The sequence below is a fragment of the Oncorhynchus nerka genome, linkage group LG12, assembly GCF_034236695.1.
Source record: "Oncorhynchus nerka isolate Pitt River linkage group LG12, Oner_Uvic_2.0, whole genome shotgun sequence".
NCBI classification, from domain to species: Eukaryota; Metazoa; Chordata; class Actinopteri; order Salmoniformes; family Salmonidae; genus Oncorhynchus; species Oncorhynchus nerka.
The window spans coordinates 52,076,628-52,086,326 of record NC_088407.1 but is presented as its reverse complement, the minus strand read 5'-3'; positions in this window follow the sequence as shown (position 1 = coordinate 52,086,326).

Sequence of the window (9,699 nt, the reverse complement as noted above, 5' to 3'; positions counted from 1 at the left end):
TGAGTGAGTGAGTGAGTGAGTGAGTGAGTGAGTGAGTGAGTGAGAGTGAGAGTGAGAGTGAGAGTGAGAGCGAGAGTGAGAAAGAGAGAGAGAGAGAATTTAGACTTTTTGTCTTTCTTTAATGAAACGTTCTGATTTCATTAATCCCCCCAAACTTAAAACAGAAAAACGAATTATCTCCTGTACTGCAGTACTGCATACCATACTCATCTTGCCATCTTCACCACGATACAAAACAACACCCCACATCACAATAACCAAAAATCTCACCACTTCTACAACCCATCTTCCCCAGCTGTACAGACAGCCCCCCCCCCCCCGACACACCATACCTCCTGAAACATCTCCACACTTTTTATCATTTTATAGAACTCAAATTCCACCCTAAGGAGCGCAGAGACCATCCCATTAAATAATAGTAAAGGGTCTGTTATCCCCCCCACCTTTGACCCTGTTCGTCCTTGTTAGCCAAATAGCCAACTTTGCCTGAGCAAACAGAAAATTCAACAACACACATTTGGCCTTCTCCTTATTTGAATACCTGTACCCCAGTAAACTCCACCCAACGTCTCACATAGACATTCCAACAGAGACATTAATGGCATTAAACTGGCACACACAGAAAACACATGATGCACAGTTTCACTCATAATACAGAAAGGACACCCCTGTCCGACTCCCGGTTCAACCCGTGCCAACCAGCTGTTAGTGGCCAGGGCTCCATGTAGAACCCTCCACTGGAGGTCCCCTGACCTCTTTGGTACTGGGGGTTTGTAGAGCCCCCTCCATCTAAAACCCACCATACTCTCTGCCCCACATACCCTCTGCCACTGATGTGCCTTCACTCCTGTTAGGTTCCTAATGTTCGTTACCTTAATGCAGAGGTTATAGAGAGCTTCACCACCCACCCCCTCAAACTCCCACAGACTCGGAGTGTTAAAATCGAATAAGTCCCCCAGACCCCCTTGCCAGTCCCCAGTCTCTGCCGTCACCTGCAGTGACGGAAACATTGGTCGCCCCTCCCCCTTTGGCCGCTCAATACTCCCCCTTACAGTGCCTCCTGGATCTCCTCCAGGAATCTCTCCAGCAGCCTAGGAGACGTTATTCCTGTTTGTTGTGCCAGGACTTCCAGGGTTTTCCACCCCTCCTCCCCCAGCAGTCGCAGGTCAACCAGACTTAGTAAACCTGCTACCATCAGTTGCCTCTGCAGGGTGGCCGACTGAACCGATCTCAAAGGGATAGCTGAGTTGCGGAAGATAGGCACCTCCCACTGCCTGTGGCAGCCCCTCCCATTTCTTCCTGACCCACCTCTCCGAGGCCAGGTGCACCCCCAAATCCCTCTATGCCCCACATAACAGAGCTTTGCTCTTGCCCCAGTTCATCTTAGCTGACAAAGCTCCTTTGTACACCTTCAGACTAGTCTCTAGTGCCTGCATATCCTGCCCATCCCTGACCATCACAGAAATGTAATCTGCATACACTGACACTGCTATGCCTGTCAACACATCCATGACTGTCCAGCACACTCCCTGCAGTCTCCTCACTCTGGCTAATGGCTAGTGTATATAACTGCCCTGATAGAGAGCATCCTTGACTACTGCCCCGCCTCACCCAGACTGGCTTACTGAGCCCCCCTCCCACCTTGACCATACATGACGCCCCAGCATACAACATCTTCACACTGGTCAAAAACCTTTCCCCAAAAGCCTTCTCTTGATCTAGAGAGACCAGTCCAAAGTTCACTTTAGAACCTCTTACAAGTCCAACATGTCCCTGATTAAGAACAAGTTGTCTGTGATTGAGCGTCCTGGTACACAATATGTCTGGTCCTTGTGTACTATAGAGTCCAGATGGGATTTCAGTCTGCTAGCGAGGACCTTGGCAAATGTCTTGTAGTCCGCACAGAGCAATGCCCACAGGCCTCCAGTTCTTAAGTTCACACAAGTCCCCTTTTTGGGCAGGAGAGTTAGAGACGGCAGCTCATCGGAAACGTTCCTACCCCGACGCACTCACGCAACATGCAAAAGAGGTCCAGTCCAATTATCCCCAGAATTTTTTTGAAAACTCCACTGGGAGTCCATCGATCCCCGGTGCACGGCCGGGGGACATCTGGGTTACGGCCTCTGCCAGTTCATGGAACAACAGTGGAGTGTCCATTTCATCCCTCTGTACCAGAGAGAGCTTAGGAAACATAGGATCACACAGTTCCTGAGGAAACATAGGATCACACAGTTCTGCCCTATACAACTCAGCATAAAACTCCACAGTCTGCTCCCGCATCTCCCCCACCACAGAGGTTACCCGCCCATCAGACAGCCGTAGACAATGCATTCCCTATCACCGCTCTGTCTTTCCAAACCAAAGAAGAAGGAGCTGGGAGCATCCATCTCCTTGTGCATGGAGAACCTAGCTCTTACAAGTGCTCCCTTTGCTTTAACCTGGAAAAAACTGCCCAGGTCCCTACGTAATTCAGCTAAATTAGCCAGGAGGCATGCATTGCCTTGCCCCACCATCTCTACATACATCTCACTAATGCTACGCTTGAGTTCCCCCAATACTCCCCTAGCCTCCTGAGAGAGCTGTATATTGTTGACAGAAAAGCCGAATTCTGACTTACCCCACATCGCACCATTGACTCAGAGACTCATACTCCTCTCTTCGCTGCCCCCACCTTTCCCAAAACATCTGGAAAGCTGAGCAAAAAGTGGCATCTTGTAAGAGCTTTACATTAAACTTTCAATAGGATGCCTGCCGAGGCCCTGGTCAAATAGACAGCCGAGCCATGGTTATGTGGTGCTCTGATAAACCCACCATGAGAATGGTAGCTCCCAAGTTCCCTCTCTCTCCCTGTGTTAGGCGCATACACATCACTATGTGTTTACCACATCACTATGCGTCTCCTGCAAAAACAACACCTATATTTTTTGTTTCGTTTTACATATTCACCCAACACACTCCTCTTTCCCACATCTCTGGTGCCATTTATATTAAGCGAGTCTACCTGAAAAGTCTCCATAAGTGGGAGAAAAGCCAGCAAAGAAAGAGACCAATTAACAAAGCTCAAAAAGCCCCAGTGCCAGAATGAAACTATTCATCTAAACAGTGTGTGAAGGTAGACCTGAACACACTGTTCTGACCCTCTTCCTCAACCTAAATGAGGACACCCCTCATTTTTCATAGCGTGTTGTATTGATCTTACAAACTTTCCCGGATCTAAAAAGAAAAGCTTCAAGATTGACTTTTTGCCCCTTAGTCTCATTCAGGAACCTTGACAGTTCCCTCACCATGTACTTTGACCCCTCTGCTTGACTGGCTGTCAGCTCTGGACCCATTGAAGAGGAGTCTGTAAAAAAGGCCTCCTCATCATCCTCTTCCTCAGACTCACCTTCCTCCTCCTAGTCTCCATCTCCCATCCTGACCACCTGCCCCTCCTCTCCCCCCAGCACCAGGCAAAGGTTCCTTGGTCCCTTTGACTACCCCAGCTTTCCCCTCCCACCTCCTTTCTTCTCCCCCTTTTTCCTTTTCCGCATGACATCGTCCTCCACCCCCCGCTAGTCACTTACACTTTCCCACTATACTCTCCTCATCCACTAGCATAATCTGACCAGTCCCAGCCTCATCTACACCACCATCCATAACCTGACTAGGCCCAGCCTCATCTACACCACTATCCATAACCTGACTAGGCCCAGCCTCATCTACACCACTATCCATAACCTGACTAGGCCCAGCCTCATCTACACCACTATCCATAACCTGACTAGGCCCAGCCTCATCTACACCACCATCCATAACCTGACTAGGCCCAGCCTCATCTACACCACCATCCAAAACCTGACTAGGCCCAGCCTCATCTACACCACTATCCATAACCTGACTAGGCCCGGCCTCATCTACACCACCATCTGTAGCCTGACTAGACCCAGCCTCATCTACAACACCCTCCATTACCTGACGAGGCCCAGCCTCATCTACACCACTATCCATAACCTGACTAGACCCAACCTCAGCTACACCACCATCTGTAGCCTGACTAGACCCAGCCTCATCTACAACACCCTCCATAACCTGACGAGGCCCAGCCTCATCTACACCTCCATCTGTAGCCTGACTACCCCACCATATCTAGCCTGACTAGGCCCAGCCTCATCTATTCCACCATCCATGGCATAACTAGGCCCAGCCTCTGCTGCCTGCGTCCCATTTCCCCCTGCACGTTGACCTCGATTTCCCCCACTGGCGCTTGTACCCTCACCTTGCCTACGGCCTTTATGTGGGCACACAAAGCTCTTATGTCCCAAATCCCACCCTCAAAGCACCGTAGACTATCTGTGCTGGGAAACCCTCCCCATGCCTCACTTTAAGCTGTTGCTCATTGTTATTCAGCGACATGAACACTTGCCTCCGAAACGAAACAACATGCTTAACGGCAACTGCCTGAAAACCTGCCAACAGTTCCCAAAACCCGAAGGCAAACTTAACAAACCGACTCAATTCTTTCCGGATTTGATCATCCGTAATAAACGGAGGCAAATTAGCGACAACCACTCTAGTCGAAGGACTCGATCAGCCTACCCATCAAATTCACTCTTTTCATGAACACAACCACAGCTTTGTTCATTCTAGATGCAGAATGTATAAATTCAGCTCCTACCTGTTCGCTGATGGCGAGCAGAACCTCTTCCACCTTAATTCCATTCTCAGGAACACACCTGAATCCATGCCGTAACGACAGCATCTCCTCCGCGCTAGGCTGCGAGGCCATCGCGCACACCACACTTTCCATACCCCAGGAAACTAAAACTCTGTCCTCTTCCTCCCTAACTTTGGGGAAAAAAACAATGGGTACCACTAAACTAACAGTGTGTTAACCCTCCACCATAGAAAATACAAATTTAAAGAAAACACCAAGAAGAAATTCAAGAAAACAGCCTCTCAACTACCAAACACTCCCAGCGAGAGAGAGAGAGAGAGAGAGAGAGAGAGAGAGAGATTTAAGAGGAAGAGAGAGGCAGAGAGAGAGAGGCCGCCATAGGCAGACCTGGCCATGTGCCCACTGCCCACAAAATGGGGTGCAAACTGAGCTACGCTTCCTAACCTCATGCCAAGTATATGACCACATTAGAGACACATATTTCCCACAGATCACACAGACAAACAAAGAATTAGAAAACAAATTAAACATGAATAAACTCCTAAATACCGCAGTGTGCAATCACAGCTGCAAGATTTGTAGCCCGTTGCCACGAGAAAAGGGCAACCAGAGGAGCACAAATAACATTGTAAATACAACCCATATTTATCTGTTTGCTTTTTCCCCCTTTCATACTTCAACCATTTGCACATCGCTACAACACTGTACACAGCCAATAATATAACCTTTGAAATGTCTATATTCGTTTGTGAGTACAATGTTTACTGATTGTTTATTTCCCTTTTGTGTATTGTCTATTCTATTTGCTTTGGAAATGTAGACATATGTTTCCCATGACCAATAAAGCCCTTTGAATTTAAATTAGAGAGAGAGAGAGAGAGAGAGAGAGAGAGAGAGAGAGGTGGAAATATGAACCTAGTGAGCCAGTAGCCACGTATCAGCCATAATGTGACTTATTCACTATGACTACTCTACTCACCACAAGGCTATATTAGCCCACTGAGCTAAAGCCTACCAGTTGCTCCAAAAGCCAACACAAGAATTGCATTTTTATTAATGAATGTTTTTTAGTCTTTGAGTTGTTAAACCAAAGTTACTCAACAAGCTAGCACCGTTCACTACACCACCTCTGTGTGCTGTAAAAGTTACCAGCCTTCGGTAAACAGAGGACAGTCCTGAGGGTTTCTTTGTACCTCTCTGTCCTCCTTCTCCCTCCTCTCCATCACGGTATTTCTCATTAAGGTCCAGCCAGACCACACACACAACCCACATACACCACACACATACTGTAGACACCGGCATGCAAGTAAGAAAGCATGCGCACACACGTCAGATAATTAAACCTATAGTTATAAACGACCAACCAGCCAAAAGCCATATTTCACACCTGACCACCTATTTATTTATCATTTTTCAATGTTACAATGTGTTTCTTATGCAAATGAAGCCCGGACTCTTTTCAATTAACTTTGAGGGGCCTTCCCTCAGACCGGAGAGGGAACTAGCTATTGGAAATAGAGTATTTTTGTTATTGGTCATAAATTATTTCTGTGCTTCAAAGGAGCTGTGGCTCGGCGGTGATGTATGGACAATTCTGGGCACTACAAGAGGGCCTCGTGTATATCTGCCCTTAAGGACTTGACAATTACTTCACCAGAAATATGTCTCACTTTCTCTCACATAAACACACACACACACACGTACACATACACACATGAATACACACAGAGTCAAGGTTATTATAGTAAACTAAAACTGAACCTAAAACGAAAACGAGTCATGAAAAAAATATTTAGTAAACTGAAATAAAATAATTAACAAACCCGTTTGAAAAACTATACTAAAACTATTATCTTTGACTCCAAAACTAACTGGGCGGCAGGAAGCCTAACGCTGCGTTTCCCAAACTTAGTCCTCGGGACCCCAGAGGTGAACGTTTTGGTTTTGCCCTAACACCACACAGCTGATTCAAATGATCAAAGCTTGATGATTAGTTGATTATTTGAATCAGCTGTGTAGTGTCCGGGCAAAAACCAAAACGTGCACCCCTTGGGATCCCAAGGGGAACTGCACCTGCTGAATTGCCTTTGGTTTTTTTTGGCTTGCTTTTTTGGCTTGCTTCTGGGGGACATGACAGAAGCCAAATGTGAGTTGGCTTGGGGGTGTGGTTTGATGTGAGTGTTTCTTGGGTGTATCCTTGCCACCACAAAGACACACCCATCTGTCAGAACCTTGCAGCTGTTTCCCCCACTCAATCACAACAAACAAACCTCCTCCAGGTTGAGTTCAATAACTACAGGCAGATGTATGGTGAGATGCCGTAAGAAGCTTTGAATAGGTCAGTAGATATGAGAAGAATGCAATTGCGGAATTTATGTAAATATTCTAAACTAAGTGCTTTGATAACTTTCAAATGCAGTAACAGGTCCACGTAAAATAAACAACCCTTTACATAATACCATAGAAGCAGTGGTCTGCTAATATGACAATGTGCACCTTTCATCTTTCATTGTCATTCCCAGCTGATACGGATACTGTGCCTATCAGCATTTTGTCTGGTGGTAATGGGGCCACCATGGCAAACATGTCAGAATGGTCATAACTTCCCGTGATGTGACCAGTATACAACAGGAGTTCCCTGATCCGGGTGCAGAATACACAGGGTTTCTCACTCCCCATATTGACTGATACCATTCAAAAAAAATTTTTTAAACAATCAGTATCAATCAGACATCAGTATCAAGCCCGTCTGTCAGTCTGGACTTCATCACATCATCTTGCAAGTCTCCATGTGCTGGTGCCATAAATGTTTCTCTGAACACATACACACAGTCACTGTTCTACCAATGGCAGATAGGAAGGTCATATCTGACACACAAACAGGTACAATGTTGCAGTTTGAACAGGTCAGATAAAACCTAGCCAATTACGCTCTTCAATTACTGTCTTCCCATCCAATGACTGAGGCTGCCGTCTGGCAAAAGCACCTCCAGTCCATCTGTAGAAATAGGCAGAGCTGAGGCAGAGTCCATCATGGAATGGAAAAGATGCTGCCAATACTGGACATATGTGCTGCACTATATTATTACTAATCACCTCATTGTGGATGTGTTGAGTGGATGTGTTGAATGCCGGGTCTCTCTGCATCTCATGCATCTGTGAACACATACACACAGTCACTGTTCTATTATCCAAAGGAAGTTTGGGATAGGTGATGTGACACACAAACATACACTATGTTGAATTTTGAACAGGTCAGACTAAACCTACCTGATTCTGTTCTCCCCATCGACGACCGTTGTGCGGGCAAGATGTGAGGCTGGAGGTGAGGTCTTTGCTTGAGCCTCATCCCCCTCATCAAAGGTACTGGTCGGTCACACACAAATAAACACACACACACACACACAGAGAGCACTGATTACATGATCAGTAGTGGTTATGATTAGCCTGGTGGAAGCAACCTGATCTCTGCATTCCCCTTTCTATTTCACTTCAGGTATCATAACATGCGAATAGAACGGTGAACTCAGCGATCAGGCAGGTTCCACCAGGCTAGGTCACGCCCTGGACATTACTGCATATGCATCTAAGAAGTAGAAAATAAGCAACAAATAATTTGCATAAATGATGTTTCACAATTGGGTTTTCAAATGTATCAAAGTAACGAAGTGGGCTACCTTCTGTATTTGTACAAATGAGCCCGTGAAAGCTGTTTCCGTTGACAGGTGAAGGTTGCTGGCCAACATGTGGCCGACTGTTCCATTCACAGGAATGCTCACAGCGAGGGCATGTCTGCATGATGCTGATGAGCGCCCCCTTTCTGATCTTCTCTAGGCTGCATGTTGGGCTGCAAACTGGACATCTCTCCAACAACTGCAGCAGGCAATATTATGAGGTGGTGTTGATTGGGAGGGCCTGTGACAGGGTTTTATAATAGATAGCCAAGTGGTCAATTGTATTTTGTTCTAAAGAAAAGACAAAGCTTATTGCTAACACACTTCACAACCAAAATGACTCTACTAGTATCTGCTTGGCTGGGGAATTAGCCTAATAGTTTATCAAGCCGGGTATTTTTGAAAACAACCCTTCATATTTCACGTGTGTTGTCGATGAAGACGCCTGTGTGTTCCGTGCAGTAACTCGGGTCACTATCAGAGGCCTCAAGATGGTGTGTTCTTTTCATAGGAGTCAAGGGAGACTGGCAACAACGGAGGAGGTGTCCCGAGGGTAGTTGTGTCGCATGTCACACTTTTATTCTGAAGTCTTGCCTGACAAGCTGTGAAAGTAGCAAGTGAACAGTGAATACAATTATTTTTGGAGGTCGCTAAATCATTGCAATCACATTGCTGGACATGTTATTATACCCACCTTCGCTCCTTCTGGTAGGTTCCGGCATCCGATCATGACCAGAAGATCAGTCTGGCAACCAACTGTAAACTTTGTCAAACAGAAAAACAGGGTCGACGACTGTCATCATCCCTCCAGTTTAGCTTGAGAAATAACGTAATCTCGTTTGGATGCTAATTCCATACTTTCCAGATGTAGACTAACTGGCTCCAGATTGGATTAGATTCAGGCCGGTGACACCGTTACACTACGCAACCAACTGTGACATGTTTTGCTATGCTACTGGGTTTGTTTGACTTATTTCACAAAGCAAGTCAGTTAAGAACAAATTCTTATTTACAATGACGGCCTACCTCGGCCAAATGGCGCTGGGCCAATTGTGCGCCGCCCTATGGGACTCCCAATCACGGCCGGTTGTGATACAGCCTGTAATCAAACCAGGGTCTGTAGTGGCACCTATAGCACTGAGATGCAGTGCCTTAGACCACTGCACCACTTGGGAGAACTTGTTGCTGCTAGTTAGTACACTGTTTTAGTCAGACATGAGTTAGTTAGTTAGTACCACCATAGAAGCATCCTATATTTATTTGTTCCCTAGACATACTGTAGGTTACACCTCTGAGACTAATTTGACTGTTTTGTCTAAATTGCACTAACTTAGAGTGGCATGGAAATACGATGAAATGGCTAAAGTAGGC